The following is a 20,117-nucleotide window of genomic DNA, read 5'->3' as shown; positions in this document are numbered from 1 at the left end:
GTATTGCATGTACGAGTCATCTCTCCGCATCCATTAAAAATTACTCAACCACAGGGCGTCGGTGTCTCACCTTGGTATAGGCAATTGCCAAATTACGCATCTACCCCTAAGGCCCACGTTTCCCAGTATTAACAGACACCATGCACAATGCTGGCATTCCTCGCTGAAGGATTCAAAAGGACGACTTTGCTGCTGTGACTTAAGGCTTGAAGGATACATATCCTCAGTTACGCACAAGTCCGGCCGCCAACATAAAGATGCCGATTGCCTCTTCTGCAATCCCGTGGACCTACCTCAGAAGTCTACGTTTGATTCCGAAGCGTACGTCCTTGCAGTGTCCGACTTACTGCACCAAGGGTAGAAGCAAAGCCGCGACCCTTCGTTGCAACAGGTCATTCAAAAGATCGAATCAGCAAATGACGACCCCTCGCTTCACTCCTTCTTATTCCAGGATGGTGCGCTCGACCACTACACATTTCGTTCTGATGGTCCAGTCTTGCTACTTATTCTTCCTGACCACATGCGGTGTTCAGTTCTAGAAGCTGCATGACGTTCCCACTGTTGGTCACCTCGGCTCATATTGCACGTACGAACGCAGACGGAGACACTTTCACTGGCCTGGTCTGCACAAGTCAGTACTGCGCTACGCCAACACATGTTACTTTTGCCAGCGGTGCAACAGCCCAGCTGTGCTGACAGCCGTGTCACTTCAACATATAAACTTCCCAACAGAACTGTTACATCCTGTGGGCGTCGACGTACTGGGCTCTCTTACTGAATCTCCCTCAGGAAACAAGGTGTTTTGGTTGCCTCGGATTACACCACGCGTTTCGCATTAGTCGGGTCCTTCCGACAAGCTGGGCGACTGACGTTACAGATTATTTCCTCCATGATGTCATTCTCCAGCTTGGTGCCCCTCGACGACTTCTTACCGACTCAGGTATGTGCTTTCTGTGTACTGGTCTCAGCGACATTCGTCGTTCTCGCTCGACCACCCACAAAATTTTCACTGCTCACCACACTCAAACAAATGGTTGCACGAACGCCTTAACTAAACACTCACGGACATGTTCTTAGTTTGCTTCTTAGTTTGCTTCTAAACCTCCATTCAGATCTAGGAAACTCTTACCTTTTATCTTAGATAGACACATGAGGTTGGCTCCGAGCGGTGATAAAAATTTACGCCAAAATTACAGAGATAACGTGCTCTAATACCACACGTTAGACACAAACGTTTAATATTTCTCATCTACTTTGCTGTCTTGTCTTTTCGGCATTAGTTTAGCAATCCCCCGACTCACCCACTTTGTGATCGGCCAAGTATTGCGCATTCGTTTTGCACGTACCTTGTGCCAAATCTTCGTGTGATGGATGGTTTCAGTGCACTTTTGCATACAATCTGTGCTTTTAGAAAAACATATTTATTTTCACTAGCGAGTACATTGTTTAAAATCGTAGAAATGTGATTTGGGGCTCTCACAAATCTCTTTAAATGTTCGATGACAATTTGTGGCTGGACGTTGTTCTGAATCTACAGTTCTGATCCATTTAAAGCATTCTGCAACAGATCAGGAGTGTTTCTATCAGTAAAGAACTATTCACATACAAGTTTTGTAAAGACATGCACAAATATTAATATGCTTGCATTTTAGACCTTAGGGTTGGTAAATAAAACCTGTAACCATAACTACTTGCCCTGGTTGCGATTTTGGCTCCGAATATCCTAAATAATTGTTAGTTATACGAGCTCTTTTTAATGCAATTGTACATGGTTTCCAAGGAATGTGTGCAGTATGAACACAGAAAAACCCTAATGCATTTTAATGCGAAATTATAAGTTTGAGGTGTGAATGGGTACAGGAACGAAGCGGAAAGCAACCAACTCATAAATGCTACCAACACCAGAAAATACTTACAAAGACGCTTTGATTTACTCCCAATCTATTGCAGTTTAAAATGCACTTGAAACGTGTGCGTAGCAGTAACTCCCGCTTGTATTGTCGGGAACTGTTGAGACCTTCAAAGACCGTAATCGGTTTTGACAATATAACCTGTTATTTGAAGCGCGACCGGAACTTACTGGTGAACATGCGACAATTCTTAACGGTAGCGCTCTTACTTCACCACCAAGTGTTTATTTTTAATAAACAAGGTGTTTTTCTGTGATGCAAAACAATATTGTATTGTCAATTGCCGTAGTCTATTGAGAATAATATTGAAGGGAGTACTGACAGAAAACACCAGCAACGCTCCTAGAAATACCTGTTGGAGAAAATCAGAACCGTGCTTGGGATTAAGCAATGTTGGGGATCGGCGATGGGGTCTAGGCCCGGCGTATGATTTCACTATTGATAGACACACCGAGTGCAACACATCTCAGTTTGGGTCCCTCTAGTGACACGTCTTAGTAAAGCCGTTGCTGGCCCGCATTGCCGTCAACGTTATTCGTGATTGTAGAGCATGGTGGTGAAGCTAACCTCCGGGACTTATTAGATTGAAAGGCCACTGAAAAAAGTAAAGCCGTTCGACTCAAGGTGAAAGCTGTGGGTAGTGCAGAGCAGTGATTCACCAGTGGGATGTACCGCCGTTATCCGCTTACTGCTAGCACCCCATGCAATCCAAATTGCCCGCCCTCGCAGTGCTCGCGCGCCCCCTGGCTTAAACTGTGCCAGTGAGAGTTCTGTTCTCTGTACTTTTCTCCCCGAACGTGCTGGCGTTGCACTGCCACATTTTGCATTTACTATCGTAAAAACCAACCCAACGGTCGTCCTTACATAAAGATACGAGGGAACTGCGGGTTAATTACGTATATTTTTTCTGAAATGTACTTATTGTTTTTTTGCCCTACACAACGGAAGATGTATGAGAAGCGCCAGTGTTTCACGAGTTTCGAACGCTTATGACTATATAAACCGCTTCGCTTTCGACGCCTCTGGGGTATGCCGCGAACAACAGCGTTACTTCGATTGGATTTTATTGGACTGGCTACACTGGCTGAGGTTGACCAGTTTTGCGGACGGCCTGGACGGCCGTGCTGCGCAAGCGGGACGATTGGATTGAGTTGCTTTGGATTTTATTGTATTGCCTTGGCTTGGCTTGGATTAGATTTGTTTTCGATTGTATTGGATTGGATTTCGATTAGATTTGGATTGAATGTTAGGCAGCAGTAAGAATAATATTCAGCTAATCCTAGACGACCAGGAAAGCTAAGAATAACCAGCTGAACCTTAGCTCGCGCTACGTATATCCTGTCATAGCTGACTGGCTTTCGAAGCCTGTGGATTACGCCGCGGCGAAGGGACCGTGACAGGCTACACCGTAACGCCGGGACGATATGCTTGGTTCAAGCGAGCGAGCTAGGACGACAAGGCGAGCGCCTAAAGTTCTCTGCACTTTAAAATGTAGTAGTACAACTGCAGGTGTAAAGTGGAGCGGTGAGATGTACAGAGACTGCTCCCAAAAGGCCCGCTTCCCAGAAAGAAAAGAACAAGTTTTAGTGCGAACGCACCGTGTAAAACAGGCGTGGAGAGATAGGTGAATTTTTGAATGCATATTGTCTTGCCTCGCGCTGAGAGCCCTCTAGATTATTCCGCGTCGGCGCTGACTCAACAGCTGGGCAATTTTGATGGCCCGCGTGACAAAAATAGAGAAGTCATTTATGCGCTTGAATTAGCTCGCTGCGCGTTTTACGGCGTCCCGACGCCAAAGAAAATAATTTAATTTGTCGTCGTTCAATATGTCGAGCGGGTACTCTTTGAAGCAAACATTCCATCTACAGCGGCACGGAGACTTTCTGCCTCCCCTGTAAACACCTCCCTGCGGCCTGCCGACACGGAGTTGTCTGCTTGAATATCGTGATACAATGATGGTTTCCGTAGTTCATGATCGTGCGTCATCATTATCGACGGCGTCAGATAGGACTCCTACTTTTGCGACTAATACCCCAATCGTCCTTTTCGACGTCGACAGGCAACGTTGACAGGAAAGCATTCTTTGAAAGGCGACTAACCGTTCCAAGTCAGAGCTGTGCATATCCTGGCTGGTTTTTTATTATTTCAGAAGTTTAGTGACTTGAATTCCCATGCAATTATTTGCATTGTTATTCTTTATTTTTAAGCAGTACTCCATAATAGCAAAACATGACATCTGTAACTTTTTAATCGGCTTAGATCACTGTTTTACGCTTTTTTAGTTTAAAAATATATAGTTGCTGCCTTTGTGGTCTAGTATATGTGTTCGCATACGAATTTTCCCGCGATGTTCACAGCGTTGTGTGAATGTTCATTTCTTCCCGCTCTATTTTTATTTCATTAATTATATAGCAGGCTTTTTTTCTTTTTTTCGAAACTTAACATTTAACGCGATCATTCACCCTGCAGGCACACACGTACGCATTACAGTAGTGTGTGTACATGCCATATAATATGTATTTGTTTACGCCGGTTTATGGATTGTTGACTTAAAGACAACGGAGGGAAAACTCTGGCGAAAGGGTGAGGGGAAGGGCGGCACACGCGGATATGTCATCACACCTCTCACGGCCCACCCCTCACACTTTTGTATAGGGGCTATTCATCGAAAAGTTTTTCGATCAATTTCTTCGTCTGACGAAGAAATTGATTTTTGAAAATGCTTTTTGAAAATGATTTTGAAATTGATTTTTGAAATTGATTTTTGAAATTGAAAAAGCTTTGACGAAGTAAATAAAATGATGTAAAAAAATTATTGATAGAAATAACAGTACGTTGAGACAACAGTTGTTAACGACGTTATTGGTGGTTACTGTTTAGTGCCAGATGATTTGTACAGTGCAATACAGGATATTTTTTGTTCCTTGTTTTTCTATTTTTGAAATCAAATCTTTGATAATTATTTTTTATTCGTGTGATTACGTCGATGCGTTGTCGTAAAAATTTATTTGATGAACGTATTTAAGTCGTTTTTTTTCTTTATATTCCCTACTTATGGCTTCCTACATACCCTACTTCCTGATATGCCTTGTGACCCCTAAGCTTACTGGATAGTTGCCGTTGGCGATTGCCCGTAAGGCGTACTTGTTTCTGCCTTTAATTATTCCATCCACAACAGTTTGTGTTGATTTGTCATAAAATAGATACAACAACAATTTAGGGTAGGCGCTGAAGGAAAAGGTGGCTCAGCGGTGTCTCGTCAAATCTGAGGGAATATGTACCGAAATGTTGCACCATGCTGCGAAGTTGCTAACTTGGCTTGTGGTTCCCTAGCTCCTAAGTGAAAAAGCAGCTGCTGGTGCGAGTTCTTTGCCTGGCGGTGATAGTAAGGCGCTGCTCGACAGATGTGGTGGACCGCGGCGAGGATATCAGCAACCCTCTTTGCGGCTGTCAATGGGAGGTCTCCGATGACGTGTATAAATTTAGTGTCTTGAGACGAAATGCCGGCCAGCTAGAATTCCCCTTCTAGCAGTTGCTCAAACCTATAGACGGTGTTCGTTGAAACCTGTAGCGGTCAATTTCTTTGCTTGGCAACGTTGGAAAAGGCCACAGACATGGCCGATGCGCCAAGGACACGGCGCTGTTCGGGCCGTTGCGCCCGCACGCCAAAGAAAAAAAAACACCAGCGTGCGTCATCTGCTCTGTTCCAATCCGATTATAAACTGTGTCGTCAGCAGAGATGCTATTCTTCGCACTCACATTGAACTGGAGGGAATACTATGCGTTCGGTGAGGTAGAGTTTGTAAAGTGAAACAGTCATGTGCTTCACAGTAGTGCTTAGCATGGACAAGTCCCGCCATCCCTCGGAGCCCGACGTAACGATCAGGGCGCACCACGGCCGGGCTAAAGCGGCGGCGCGCGCTGTGTTGATACGGCCTTTGCAGCGGCGACGGCGGCGGCGGAAACAATGCAGCCCCGTCTCGACGTAAGGTTCCGCCACCAACGCGCGCACGCCGCTGCTCTACCCGGCCGTGGGCGCACTCACAGAATTGCATAGAGGAGAAGAGGGGTGCCTGATCTTCGGGCCGTGTGTACAACATCGCCTAGCAACAGACGCTTGGCCACAGATATGGCGGCGCACACTTGGTTGCCTGCATGCATTCCGCGCCATTGAATACCAGCTACACGTTGCCTCTAAGGGGCGCACTCGCTTTCGCGCTTCCCGACACGCTGGTGCAATCGCCGCTAATCAAACGAGGTTACATTTTCACCGAAGGTTGAAACACGATTTGTCACAACACGCTCGCCGACGGCGGCAACGCACTGCGAGATGACAGCCGAGTAGCGAGGGCCCCCTTGCGTTCGCTGGTCACGCGATGACTTCGTCCGGCGCAGCATATATGCGCCGTCACCGAGAAGACTGCAGTTAGCGCTGCGCACAAATTTCGCATTGAGGTGTACAGTAATCATCCGTGCATCTTTTTTTTTGTTTGATCACGGCTTTTCATAAGAAATTTAACTTGTCTCTCTCTCTCTCTGTCTTTCTTATGCGCCTCACTATAGATTATCTGCTTCTGTTTTGGCGCGGCCACCTTGTGAATAGGGCCTCAAAGATCGTGAACATTCTCAGTGAGCACCTTTATGTCTGCGGTCCATTTTGCCTGCAAGAAAAGAAATCATGGGTTATTGTGATTCTACCTTCAGTACTTTTCACCCCTTTTAACATTCAATTGCTCCTGTATGCATTCTCTGGATCTGTAATTTAAGTATGTTCGTATTTTGGTGCATGCATTGCGCATTTTGTTATGACACATGCATCCCTCTTTGTATTTGAGTTAGAATCTGCCTTATTCTCCATGCTTCCGCGTGTAATAACCGCGCATAAGCTGGCTGCCCTTTTAAATGGGTGATCGGCACAGGTGAGGCGTTGTTTTCTCACTTCCTTCAAGGATGCGTGCTCCCGACGCTTGAGATTGGTGCAGTTACAGTTTGAATTTTCTTGGCCCGCATTCGTTTAGAGCGGTACACTGGAATCCCACCTAGGCCGGCTTTGCCGAAACTTGTTAGCTCGGGCAGATTTATCGTTGATGGCTTATATGCGAAGTCTGGCGTGTTTTGGTGGGTTACACGTCGCTCTCCGAAATGTTGTATTTAGGAGGAAAAAAGTGGTGATTTGTGTATTCGAGGTAATCGCTCAAGGCTCACTCACATTTTGAGGTCCTGCGACGTATACCACATCCGCTGACCGATGTGGAATGCATATGATGTTTACAGGCCGAAATGGTCGGCATTAGAAAAGCCTGTTTTAGGCGCCGATAAGAGCTAGCCAAGAGAACATTTTAGGTTTCGAACGTCGGAAATATAGGCGCCCTAAATTTTGATTTACATGCAAACAATTTTTAACGAAAGCGTGCATGACCTATATCTTCGACTGGAAAACCAAAATTGTGATTGTTTATGAAAGCGCAAAAGCACCCACAGTTGAACATAACTGCACACGTGTCCCATAAAACTGTTATAATAATGATGACTTAGTTCAACAAACGCAGTTCAGAATTGCATATCCAATAGGCCCTGTTTCTTGGTGATGGCTTGATGGGCTATTCGGTAGAGCATCATAATGAAGGGCTGAACAGCGCACTAAGACGACAACACACAAGTAAACGAAGATAACAGCGCTTGTCCTGCCTTCGGTTGCTTGTGTGTCATCGTCTTAGTGCGCAGTTAACCGTTTATGATGCTCTATTTGTAGCTTGAGCGCCGCAGATAGTGAAACAGGGATAAAAAAGGAATGCTTGATAACTGGGAATACTCTGTTAAAAAGCTTTATGCTCGGGTACAAGTTAAGAATGACGATAAATCATCCAATGTATTACTCCGGTGAAGTGACCGCCAAGATCGCAGCACCTGCGCCTGAATAGCAAGGAAACCGCTCGTAATGAGTGATATCGCCTGCCTTTTCTCACGTAGTTTGTTTGTCGCCGCTGCAGTATTATACAAGCAGATAATCGGGGACTTGGCATGTAAAATAACTTAGTAGAACTTGATTTCTGGCTAGTTGCTTCATGATATATGAAGGTATAAGTTTGCGCAAAAGATGAGGAGGAAGAAAAGAGAGGACAAGACGAGCGAAACGTCCAACTGTATTTTGCAAGAAATAACAATAAACATATTGCCGCTGGCTGTCGTCGTGCAAGCCAATTAGTATAAGTCTCATGGCGGCTTCCATGTTACAATCCCCCAACTGGGTATGCGGCGCAGCGCCTGTAAGAAAAGAACTGGAAACAAGACAAGGACGAGGATCGAGAAGCGTTCTTACGGTTTTGCAGCGCTACTGCATCGCGCCCGAGTGTGTTTTTTCCCGGTGTAGCTACGCCCTTAAACTATGGTATTTCATTTTTCCCGTGTCAATATATACCTCCCACCAGTGCTACCCTCTTCCCATCAGCAGCTGCACCAGCCAATTCGGCGTAACAAGAATCACATGTCGAATACAAGGAACGAAACAGCAATTCGATAAAACGGGGTAAGCAGATAGTATGCACCAGGTAACACAGACTGTTTGCATGTCTTCCACAACCTACTCGTGTCGCACTTGAAGAGGAAGATGAACGAATAAAATCAGAGCCAAAAAGACTTATAACCACAAAGAATAAAATGATAACTTGATGACACGGGGAGCAGATTCGTAGTGATGAAAAACACAGCTCGCGTTAGCAAGACTTTTGTGAAGCTAAAACGAATCAAACTTCGATACTACACAAGCTTTTTAACATCAACACGTGTCGTACCTATACCAAGGATGCAAGAATAAGAGCATAAAATCATGGCCTAAAGGCATAAAAACACCAAAAATTGGATAATAACAGGGGTGGGACGGGAGAATTGAATTGGTGACACACACAGAGGGTGCGTTGCCAACATTTAACAAAAGCCTGAAAATGCCTAGAAATGTCCACGTTCTTTTAAACATGACTTTCTAAGGTTGTTAACTCAGTGGGTATGAGGCTCACCGATGACGTGCTGACGCAACCTTCTACATAGTCTATAATTCTGCAGGATTCGATAATTTCTCTCTCTGTTCGATCTTTAGCTCGTGCAAGCGATTCGGTATCTTCAACCTTGCGAACACAGCCGCAGGTTGTACAGTGCATAGCCAGATTCGCCCCTCACCGCAATATATTTTTAACAGAAAGATAGTGCTCCGCGCCCCATAGTTACAGTGCGCCCACTTTGTCCGATATATATTATTTTGCAGGTGAGAAGAATTTTCTAAACTATGTTTGAAGCAAATTCAGTGTAGTGTTTTTCGTGTTTTTTTTCACACACCGTCTTTTTCGGTTAGATACTAATGGACACAGTTTTGCTGACTCACATGGAGCTGAAAAAAAAACATTTTAACAATGTACCGACTGGCTACTTTTTAATGTTGTGCGGCACTCTGTGCATGCAAGGCATGACGTGCGAATTCTCACTTTTATCTTTCTGCTGTTCATTTTTGTTAGATGCCCGTTAGGTTTTTTGAATAAGTGATTTGCAGACACTACTGAGAAAGAATGAAGGGTAACCTGATAACTGAACGCGTGACACTTGAGCTTACAAGTTTTTATTTCTTTCAAGCGTTCGCTGCATGCTACAAAGTTTTCTTTCGATAAGATAAGGACGATGATGATGGGTTGATATTGAAGAAAATTTGGCACGTTTCTACACTTCGCCTCACTGGGAATGGAGGTAAGCAAGCTTCTGCAGTTACAACAGAACCTGACGATGGTCGAGGAACACATTAGCATACATGCAAGCTCCTAGCCAACAGTCATGGAAGTCTTTTCTGAGCAGTGTGGGAGAGCACCTTGCAGATTTGACGCTCAATACGCATTTCTTTTTTTCATTAGTGCAAAGTGAACCTTTAGCAGCGATGATGTACTATCGGTGTCAAATGAAACGCAAACACGAAAATATGAACCTGAACGCACAAATAGCGCGATTTCTTTATCGCGAAAATATAGCGCGAAAAAAAAATAGCGCGAAAATATATTCTTCTTGTTGTACAATTTATTCATAGTCACTATTATGCACTACTGTTGGTAAGTACTGAGAAACAAGATGTGGTGCTTGTTGTTTTGCGGATGACGAGGGTTAAGTGTACCTGGCCGAGAAGAAGGCATTCAGTTGGCGTCAGACAAGGACAACGTATATTTAGGGTGCAAATAAGTAACAAAATAGATAAATCAACATTAACCTAATAAAGTCAAGAGTGACTGCCCTGCACAGAAGTCCTTCCCTGAAAACAGTTCAGCCTCAGTTGTGGAGCCATTGGATTCAGAGCTCTGGAGCGGTGCACTGGCCCGCTGCCCTTGCGCTTAGCGCTGTCCTTTCAAGTAATGACGTGGTGCTGTTGCCCGTGCGCTCGTTGGTCACCGAAGAGATCTACGTCGCGGACCCTCGAGGCTTTGCCGGTCTCGAAAATAATGAAGGAGGTGTGGCTCACAGCGGAAGCACCCTGGGCATGGGTGCCCAGCGGGTAAAACCCGAACACCTCGTTTCTTGGACACCCAAGCGGCTTGCTGACGCTGCTCCCTGCTCCCAGAAGAGGGCTTACTTGCGGTCGCTGAACAGGGGTTGTCAGTCTAGGATGACAGCAGGAGGATGTGGCTTGGCTCGTAGTCTAATGGGCATTCGCGTCCAGTAAAGAAGTCGTGGAGAGCAGCGTTCCCCTGCCTCGAACTTGCCACCCCGCTTTCGCTTGCACTCTTCTTCCTCCTTCTTCCCGGCATGCTCTTTTTCTTCCCAACCCTCCCACGAGCGCTTCCTTGTCTTCGCTTCTTACGGGCCTACAAAAAGCGCCTCCTGACACTAGACTTACAGGTCAAGAAGCGCTTTTACAAGGGATAAGTTTCTTTCATCTGGTAGTACTCACACTGTGGCTGTAATGGCGGGTAAGACCATTCGCAAGATCGATTTATGCAATAGAAGGGTGGTGATGCCAGCAGACACCGACGCAGGCGCAACTCCAACCAGACGCCTTGGAGAGATTGGAGGCGGTGGGAGCACTTTCGCAGATTCCTGCGGCAGCACTGATTCGCGGGAGGACTTGTGATTGACGGAATGCTGGAGATGTGAGGTCTGAAGTGCAGACGCGCTGCTTTGATTTTGTGAAGCTTGGCGCTGATCTGGTACTCGTGGAGAGGAGACCTGCACACGGTTGACTATTTCGGGATTCGGGGGTGGTGTCTTAAAACGCTGTCTCGGTCCATTGAAGGGCACATCCTTAGGAAGTTACGAAGCTGCTTGGTGCTGAAGGCAACGACAGAACGAAGCTGTGTGATCTCCTTCATACTTTTCACAGTGGGGTTGTCGAAGCGAATTACAATGCTTGTGTTTGTGATCTTAGGCGCATATTTCTCATCGACGCATTTGGCGACAATTACTAGACATATAGCCCAATCTGTGGGAATTGTAGTAGCTCACAGGCATGTGGACATTTTAAATCCCCGCAAGAGAGAGTCTGTCATGAGTTCAAAGCTACCTGACGCTTTGCGGATACCGAAAGACATAAGTATGAACTGCTTTAAACCGTCTGGCGTGAAAAGGCTGTTTTTTTCGGTACTACCCATCGACTCCAATCTGCCAGCAACCTGAACGTAGGTCATTAGACAAAAGGTAATTGGTGCCACGTAGACAATCTAAGGCATCGTTGGTTCTGGGAAGAGTGCAGACGCCCTTCTTGATTACTTGTTTAGGTGGGCGGTACTAAACACAAAATCGACAAGTGCCACCCTGATTCTTTACCACGACGACCGGTGAAGACCAGGGACGACAGGAAGGTTGGATAATGGCTCGGCGAGCATTTTTTTAAATTGTTCTGGTTGTCGCTTCCTTCCGCATGAGAGACACAGTGGGTTGCCGATAGATGGGTAGCGCATTTACTGTAACGATTGGATGAGTGATGGCAGAACTTTGTCCCAAAGCTTTGTCACCCAAGTGAACGACGTCCGCAAGCAAGCCTAGTTTGCTTGATTGTGCTCGTGGAAGCTTTGGGATGATAATTGGTGCAAATTTATCTGGGGTGGAAAGGAGAGCATCGGAAACTGTATATTGCATTTTCGGATGGTTCGAAGAAAAAGCCGAAATGTCGGGTGCACAGAAAGGAGCTAGGGTGCGACTGTAATTCTTTCGAAAAGGACTTCCGTGTGAAAGCCAAATTTGATGAGAGGCAAGGTGACGTTGTTCGCTTGTTGGTAACCACAGTTAGTGGGAGGGCCACACTGCACGTCAGGAGAGTTCCTATGATGTGAGTGTCAAGGCAGTCAGCATGGTTAGAAGAAACAGCGCAAAACACTTGGACGCAGTAGAGAGACGAGGACAAGCGCTTTCTACGGCGTCGCATTTTTTTGCAATGTTTCTTCTAGCAATGAGTACCCAACTAGCCCAACGTCAAGCCTCAGTTATCATCAGGAGCCGCAGTGGAAGTAGCGAAAGGAACATAGGTCGCGGCTTGACATGGCAGGCGAACGCATTTGAAGGAGCGTAAGCAGATCGGGGGTGCGTCACTGTCACAAGTCGATAACTCGAGATGGAGAAGTTCAGCAGCAGAATCGATGAGCTCGGCGTTGTTCGAAAAGACAGCGCCACCAAGAATAAAGTCGGGAGGGCATTTGTCCAAAACAAAGAAAACAATGGTGCTGTGGCCACCGATGCCAACACGAAAGGTGCACATGCAATGAATGGCTGATGTGCCGCCGTCAGCAACTTGAGCATGCGACAGAGTGGGCGTCAGAACCTCGCGTAGCCGGCGTCGGAGATTTGCCGTCATGACCGAGATATGCGCCGCGGTATCAATAAGAGCGCAAACAGGCACACAGTGAACATTGTCAAATAAATTCTCTGGTATGTGATGCCACAAGGGTTTATTCAGTAAAGATCAGGAACTCGCGTCGGCATTCCCGACTGTTATATAATTGCATTATTTTGACCTCTATTAAGCTAATAATGGATTATATCCTTCAGGCTTTAAAAATAGCAACAAGAGTTTTACCGTGGCTTGAAAACCAGCAATACCATTATGTCACACCAAACTGAAACTTCCCTTTTTTCTCTACAGCTAATAAAAATAAAGCATGACTGAATAGCTTCTCGGCACAAAACAGTCAATCCTGATAGCGTTGAACTAACAATATTGTTGAGTTTTTGTGTAATAATCAAATTAATCTTGGGGTGACATTGTGAAGGTAATTAGTCATAAATCATAAAGTATTGAAAATATTTTTAAGCTAATTTCAGTGTTTTATTGGGATAGTTATTTAAATAAAGGATCCTAATCTGATATGGTTGCAAATAATTAAAAAGGTTTCACTTGCCACGTGCCCCATTTAGTCTAAAAAATCATTGAAATGGCTTCGTCATGTTAAAAGTACTCGCAGGATGTTCAAACTACTCGCGTCATGTTCATAATACCGGCAGCGGTGGTGAGACACAGTGGCCACTTCCATTGTCATTCTTTAGTTTTACCGGAGAATAGTAGATATTTGTTTGAAGTCGCTTATATATCACACAAAAACACAGACGAACTAAGTGAAGAGAAACTAAAATTTAGCAAGAAAATAATATGATCTTGCATGAGTCATCATCATCATCATAACCAGCCTATCTACCCCCACGGGAGGGCGCAGGCCCCTACCATTAATCTCCAATTACTCCTGTCCTGCGCTAACTGCGACCAATTTATCCCTGCAAACTTGATCTCCCCTGCCATCTAAATTTCTGCCGTCCCCTGCAGCGCTTGCCTTCTCTAGGGACCCACCCTGTTACCCTTAATGACCAATGGTTATCCTGCCTTCGCATTACACGCCCTCCCCACGTCCATTTCTTTTTCTTAATCTCTACTAATAAGTCCTTAACACGCGTTTGTTTCCTGACCCACGCCGCTCTCTTCTTGTCCCGTAATATTATAACTATCATTTTCCGCTCCATGGCCCGCTGAGTCGTTCTCAATTTAAGTTGAACCCTCTTAGTAAGCCTCCAAGTTTCTGCCCCGTAGGTGAGTACCGGTAAGATGCAGCTGTCATACACTTTCTTCTTGATGGACAATGGTAGGCTGCTATTCATTATCTGCGAATATCTGCCGTATGCACTCCACCCCATTCTTATCCTTGTAATTATAACTGCCTCATGGTTGGGATCCGGGGTCACAACTTGAGCTAAGTAGATATATTTGCTTAGCACTTCCAGTGCTTCGCCACGTATCTGAAACCACTGTGCTGTCCCGAGGTTATTGATCATTACTTTGGTTGTCTGCATAATACTTCTCAGGTCCATGGTTCTACTCTGTTTTTCCAGTGCGGAAAGCACGCTTTGCAATTCGTTCCCCGAGTCACAGGGCAACGTAATCAGCAAATCTGAGATTACTGAGGTATTTTCCGTTAACCCTTACTCCCACCTGTTCCCAGTCCAACGGTCTGAATACTTCTTGTAAACAGGTGATGAATAACATTGAAGAGATTGTGTATCCTTGTCTGACTCTCTTTTTTATAGGTATTTTACTGCTCTCCTTATGGAGAACGATGGTAGCTGTGAACTCATTGTAGATATCCTCTAGTATTCTTACGTAATTCTCATCTACACCCTCGTTTTGCAATTCTTGAATGAGTGCTGAGATTTTAACCGAGTCAAATGATTTCTCATGATCTATGAAAGCAATATATATAGTGCTTGAGTATGCTCCACGCACTGCTCTAACACCTGATTGATCGTGTCAATATGGTCCACTGTTGAAAAGCCTTTACAGAACCCTGCTTGTTCTTTAGGTTAACTGAAATTTACGTTGGCAGACATTCTTTTACGATTGCCCAGTTGGCGCCTGACAGTAATGTAGACGACTGACTGTAGTGTACCGGAAGCTTGATAGAACGCGAACATCATCGTAACCCATAAGAACGGCGACAGGAAGGACGTGAAAAATTACAGGCCGTTGAGTTTGCATGAGTACTGTTAGATATAACTATAGCAATTTTCTTATATAAAGTGACTACCGCATTGAACCATTAAGTCGTCCCAATACTAGCAAAATACCCATATACACACTTGAAGAATGTCTTTTAAAAAGTTTTTAGCAGCCGAACAGTTTTTGTCAAAAAGCGCGTTTTAGAGCCCATCGGCAGGGTGACCTTCAAGGCGTCAAAAATGCAGCTGCGCCTTGATGCTTCGCCGTTGCCTTTTTTTAATGGGAGTGATCAGTTAACGAATGCATCTTCAATGCTCCACCGTTGCGTTCAACATTTTGTAAGATTTTAAGAATTCGTTAACGAAATGTTTGAAGAATCTGTTGGGACAGCGCGCGGATTGTCATCTACGAATCATATTTAAAATTATGGAAACACCAAACTCTCAGCATCTTTTTATCGATTAATTAAAAATTTTCAATTGTCACTGACTATCAGCGTCGCATTCTATTTTTGTATGGGTTGTTTTCCAGCAGTTGGTTGAACTGGAGGAGTAGGTTGAACACTGTAGACTTTTGAGCAGTCAGTGCGGCCCGGCAACCTAAATAATGATATCAAACAGCACTTGAAACGACGCTCGATGCTAAATGGTTTTCAAGGATCCACCGATACTAAAAATAGGCATTTATATATAAGTGTAAGCACAGAGGCAGAGACGCCAAGTTAGGCAATTATAAGCACTATGAAAACATCTTAAAAGCCCTTTTAAGCTCTCTCATGCTCATATAACCAAATGGCGCAATGGGAGCGCAATTAACAGAACAGGCAAATGACGAACAATCTGGTCTCAAATGAAGCTCTTACCACAAATTAGCGCCTATTTTGAAGAATATTTAACTTTAAGCCTTGTAAAACATTTAGACAAAACGCCCACATCCGGTATGTATTGCAGAAAGTAGACGTCATACTCATATTTTGTAACAGGACAACAGTTAACTATCCGAAGCGGTATTATAAATCACTGGCACATACCATACAGTTGCTGCCGCTGTTTTACTATAGGGATACGTGTACTGAGTATGCGTACGGGCAGTCGTGTAGTGGGCACTCTTTCACAAGCAAAAAAAGAAGCTGCTAAATTGTTTAGGAGCTTCCGCACACTTTGCACCCTGAGGCATTTGCGAAGCTCACAGTGAATAACTATGGAAATAGTACTTTTCACCACAGGAACTCGGTGTTCCTATTATGAATCCTTTAAAAAATGCCACATTACTGGAGTGCAACACGCATCTACAGCCTGGTACTCTACAGAGTGTTATGACCAGGAATTTGTACAAGTTTTCCCAATGGTGCGCAAGTGCTTAAAGCAAAGAATGGGTATGTTTTCCTTCCTGCCCGAGAGCTTGCGGGGTATTCATCTCAAAGGAACATAAGGAATGTATGCTTTTAGAGAAGATAAAAACGTTCGTGGCTCTTCTCAAAAGTTTGTTCCCAGCTAAAAGCAAAGGAGACATTGAAGACAAATATTTTGCTATGCCACAACTTCAACCCATAAAAGAGTAGGGACGTGAAGAATATTGGTGTGATGGCTCCTACGAAAAACAATATGTCCATGTCATGACAAACATTTACAAATAATTTTGCCCCGCCAGGGGAAAATTAGGAAGGCTATCAATACACCAGCCGTTTTCTGTGTTTAACCTTAAGCAGTGTCAGAGAAAATGTCTCGAAATTGCAATAAAACAACCTACTATACACATCTTCGCGAGATAGTAATGATGCTATATAGCATGTTCATCGCATGAGTGAAAAGATGGGAAATTAGTGATGATTGTTTGCGCGCCCATTTTGTGAGTAGAATAGGCAAGACTTCTGTAAAAAGGAAGTTATTTATTACAGTTGTGCTGGTGCTGAGTAGCGCTACGTTTTGACGTTTACTGTTATTTGTGATACTTCATTGTGATATAAGGCGTCCTTGAGCAATCTTTGTAAAGTTATGTAGCATTTTGAGTACACTCTTTTGATAATACACCAGGAAGTTTTGTATCCGTCATAGTTACTTGTATTAACCAAGTGCAAACGTAAATATATCCCCGTCATCATCCTCATGATAACCTCCACCCCTACCACCACAGTCGTCAGCGTGTTGTCGTTAAGTGCCGTAAAGTCTCTTGCTAGCTAGTCGAGTCAATTATTTCTCTGAGAGATTTCGTTGTTCAGCCCTCGCTTGACACCTTCGTATAACCATGTAATTCAGTCTAGCTGCACTGGGTGCTAGACATTGCCAATGCAGCTGTTCGTCACATTGGGTATGTGTATTAAGGGCGAATGCACTTTATAAACGACCCTGAATTCCGGTGACCGCCGTCCGTCCACATAGCAACAGCTGCGGGTGCGCGCGCTCCTCGTCTTCCTTGGCAACGGGGGGAGATGGGCGCGCGCTGCCTGGCCGCTGACATGGCACATACCCACGGGGGGATTGGCCAGGAATCGGGCGTGAGAAGGGCTAATGCACCCGCTTAAAGGAGTACTGACATGAAATTTCAAAGCTGAGATCCGCTCTAGCAATGAAGTACAACGACAACACAAATAGGTGTCTCTGCATGGCACATACCCACGTGGGGGATTGGCCAGGAATCGGGCGTGAGAAGGGCTAATGCACCCGCTTAAAGGAGTACTGACACGAAATTTCAAAGCTGAGATCCGCTCTAGCAATCAAGTACAACGACAACACAAATAGGTGTCTGTGAATAAATACATCTTTCTTTCTTTGCAGTTGTGTGTGTGTGTGTGATCTCTCTTTCGCGAACATTACCGAACCGCGCAAATTCAACTCCTGCATTCGCACTTTCACATTCTTCCCCTCGGGGAAATGCGTGGAATTTTTTATAAAGAACTTGCATTTCACATTAAAAAAAAACAATACAATAAAAAACAGTGTACACAAGGAAATTAAAACCCACTGTGCGTTATAATTGGTACTGTGAGAGAGAGAGAAGGCTCTTTATTAGAAAAGAAAGCCGAGATGTTTGCCGGAATTGCGACACCGACATGCTACTCGGCGGGGAAGGGGGAGGGGGAAAGAAAAGGGCCCATAGATTACAGGGCAGAAGTGAGCCACACATTTATCATCCTTTCGTGCACCTGCATTGGCGATTTTTTGTGAATGACACTGCTAGTCATAGTACCAGGACTGCTCCGTGGTGACTACTATTTTTGAATCAAATGTTCTGTGTACACTGTTTGCATTTCACGGCAAGAATTTCACTTGCTTGTTTTTCAACTAATTCATTCTGCTTCAGAAAAAGACAGCAAGAATTTGCGCCGCCGTTGCTTACTTCGCAATTTCGTAGCTATCAAAACTCCGACATCTAATGCTAATCTAACGTGCTTTTATTATCATACACCAGCCCCTAGTCGTAGCTCAAAAGAAGGAAGCTGCCAAAAATCTACGTGGCGGTAACGACCCTGCCTGCATTTCAGCCCTTTTATTGTCGTAGTTCGCCAAGCGTGAAACGCCCTAACGTCACAATTGTAATAATTGTAACGAAGAAGATTAGCATGAGAGTGATGCAAGCCCTTTAGATGTCTTTAAAACTTGTACTTCGAGACATTGTGCATGAAGAGAAGCTTCGTACCTTGATTGTCTAGAGCGTGCAAGCGCAGAAAGAAGATTCTATTCCTTTTTTGCTAGGAAAACATGCCATTATAATCATGTACAGCGAGGCTGAAATTATGTATATCCCCAAACTCCTTACTGCGCTGAAGCGAGTTTACTCGCCAATGCTTTTCAGCTCCTCGTCGTCAGCATAGATACGGTTTTAACAAGACATATACCCCTCAGCACTAGAGCTAGCCCTTTCACTAGCTGCACTGTCGACTGATAATGGGGCTATTACCACTATCAGGAGTGTGTTTTTTGTCTCGCTGTGGGAGGGACACGTGGCGTTTGTTCGTCGGAAAACACTCGCAACTGATGGGGTGCAGGTGGGCAGCAAACATAGCCGGAGAGACACGTGGAGACATCGAGTACGCTTATTCGCTTGAAGCTGGGGTATTAGGCCTTGGTAATCGACGGGGTGATGTGGAATTATAGGCAAAAGAATAGGAAAATAAAGCGAAAAATTGCGCCAACCTCTCCGCGAATGGAACCCTGTGTAGATGCGACGCATCGTGGGGTTCACTTGGTGTTTCCGCTGGATTGATTCTGAAATCGCGTGAAACGTGTTGGGAACGCGTATGAATATTATGTTTTATGATTATTATTATGTTTTATTGGCCAATCTTGGTCAATCTTTCTAAGTTGTATGCTTGGGGCTTCGCCTTCGCAACGACCTTTACTCCATCATTGTTGCTGTATGTGGGAGCTTCTTTTCTTTTATTGCAAGTGTTAATCATTGCCCCATCATGCGTTGTATCAGTAGTTTCTTGGCGTAGTTTGAATGAGTCAAGGACATCAGGCGCGTTCGTAGCATTTGATTCTGTCTTGGTTTTGTGGCGCAGTGGGAAGAGCACCATGTACCTCGCGTTCCGCCCACAGGGTCGTGGGATCAAAACCGGGCGGCGCTAACTATTATTTTTTTTTTTGTGTAGGGGGAGGGGTGTGGACGGCCAACGCCGAACGGAGGGACAAGGCGAGTGAATGAGATGCAGTCGCATCTAAAAAACAAACCGGAACACAATTAAGCAGTAAAAATCTGTCTTATCAGTAGCACAAAGGGAACCTAATTGCTTTCGCCTGAAAGCCACCTGCGCAAGCGAAAGCGCCATGCGAAACTTTGTAATGTTTTGTACAGCAGACATTTTAAATTTTTGTTATAGCGCTCAGAGCTGTTTAGAGTTGTTTTACCATTCTAACTGAAACTGGAAGTACAAATTAGTGTACTGATTCGAACATGTTATTTTAGATTGGACTAATCGGTGCTTCTTGCAACATTACAGTATTTTACAACTCCGCAACGCTTTTTCATTAAGGGCTACTTTGATTCATTCAATTTTGAAATGTCCAACAATACGATCGTATAAAATATAACGCATTTACATATAGAAACAGCTGCCTTTCTGCTTCCCTTAGTATATTTGCAAGCAAGCACCAATATTTTTTTATGCACCCCACCTCTAACACCACGAAGTTCCCTGAATGCCCGCCTCTCCCAGATGGGCGCTCTTATTTGCTGTCGAAAACACATTTAGGCAGTTTTTTGACCGTCGAAACCTGCCCTTACCGCTGAAACTTTATCCCGAAATAAAACACGGAGTTTTTCTGTAG

The sequence above is a fragment of the Haemaphysalis longicornis genome, unplaced genomic scaffold (assembly GCF_048455015.1).
Source record: "Haemaphysalis longicornis isolate Haplotype H1 unplaced genomic scaffold, Haemaphysalis longicornis Haplotype H1 scaffold_2, whole genome shotgun sequence".
Classification (NCBI taxonomy): Eukaryota; Metazoa; Arthropoda; class Arachnida; order Ixodida; family Ixodidae; genus Haemaphysalis; species Haemaphysalis longicornis.
Note: the sequence above shows the minus strand (reverse complement) of the source record.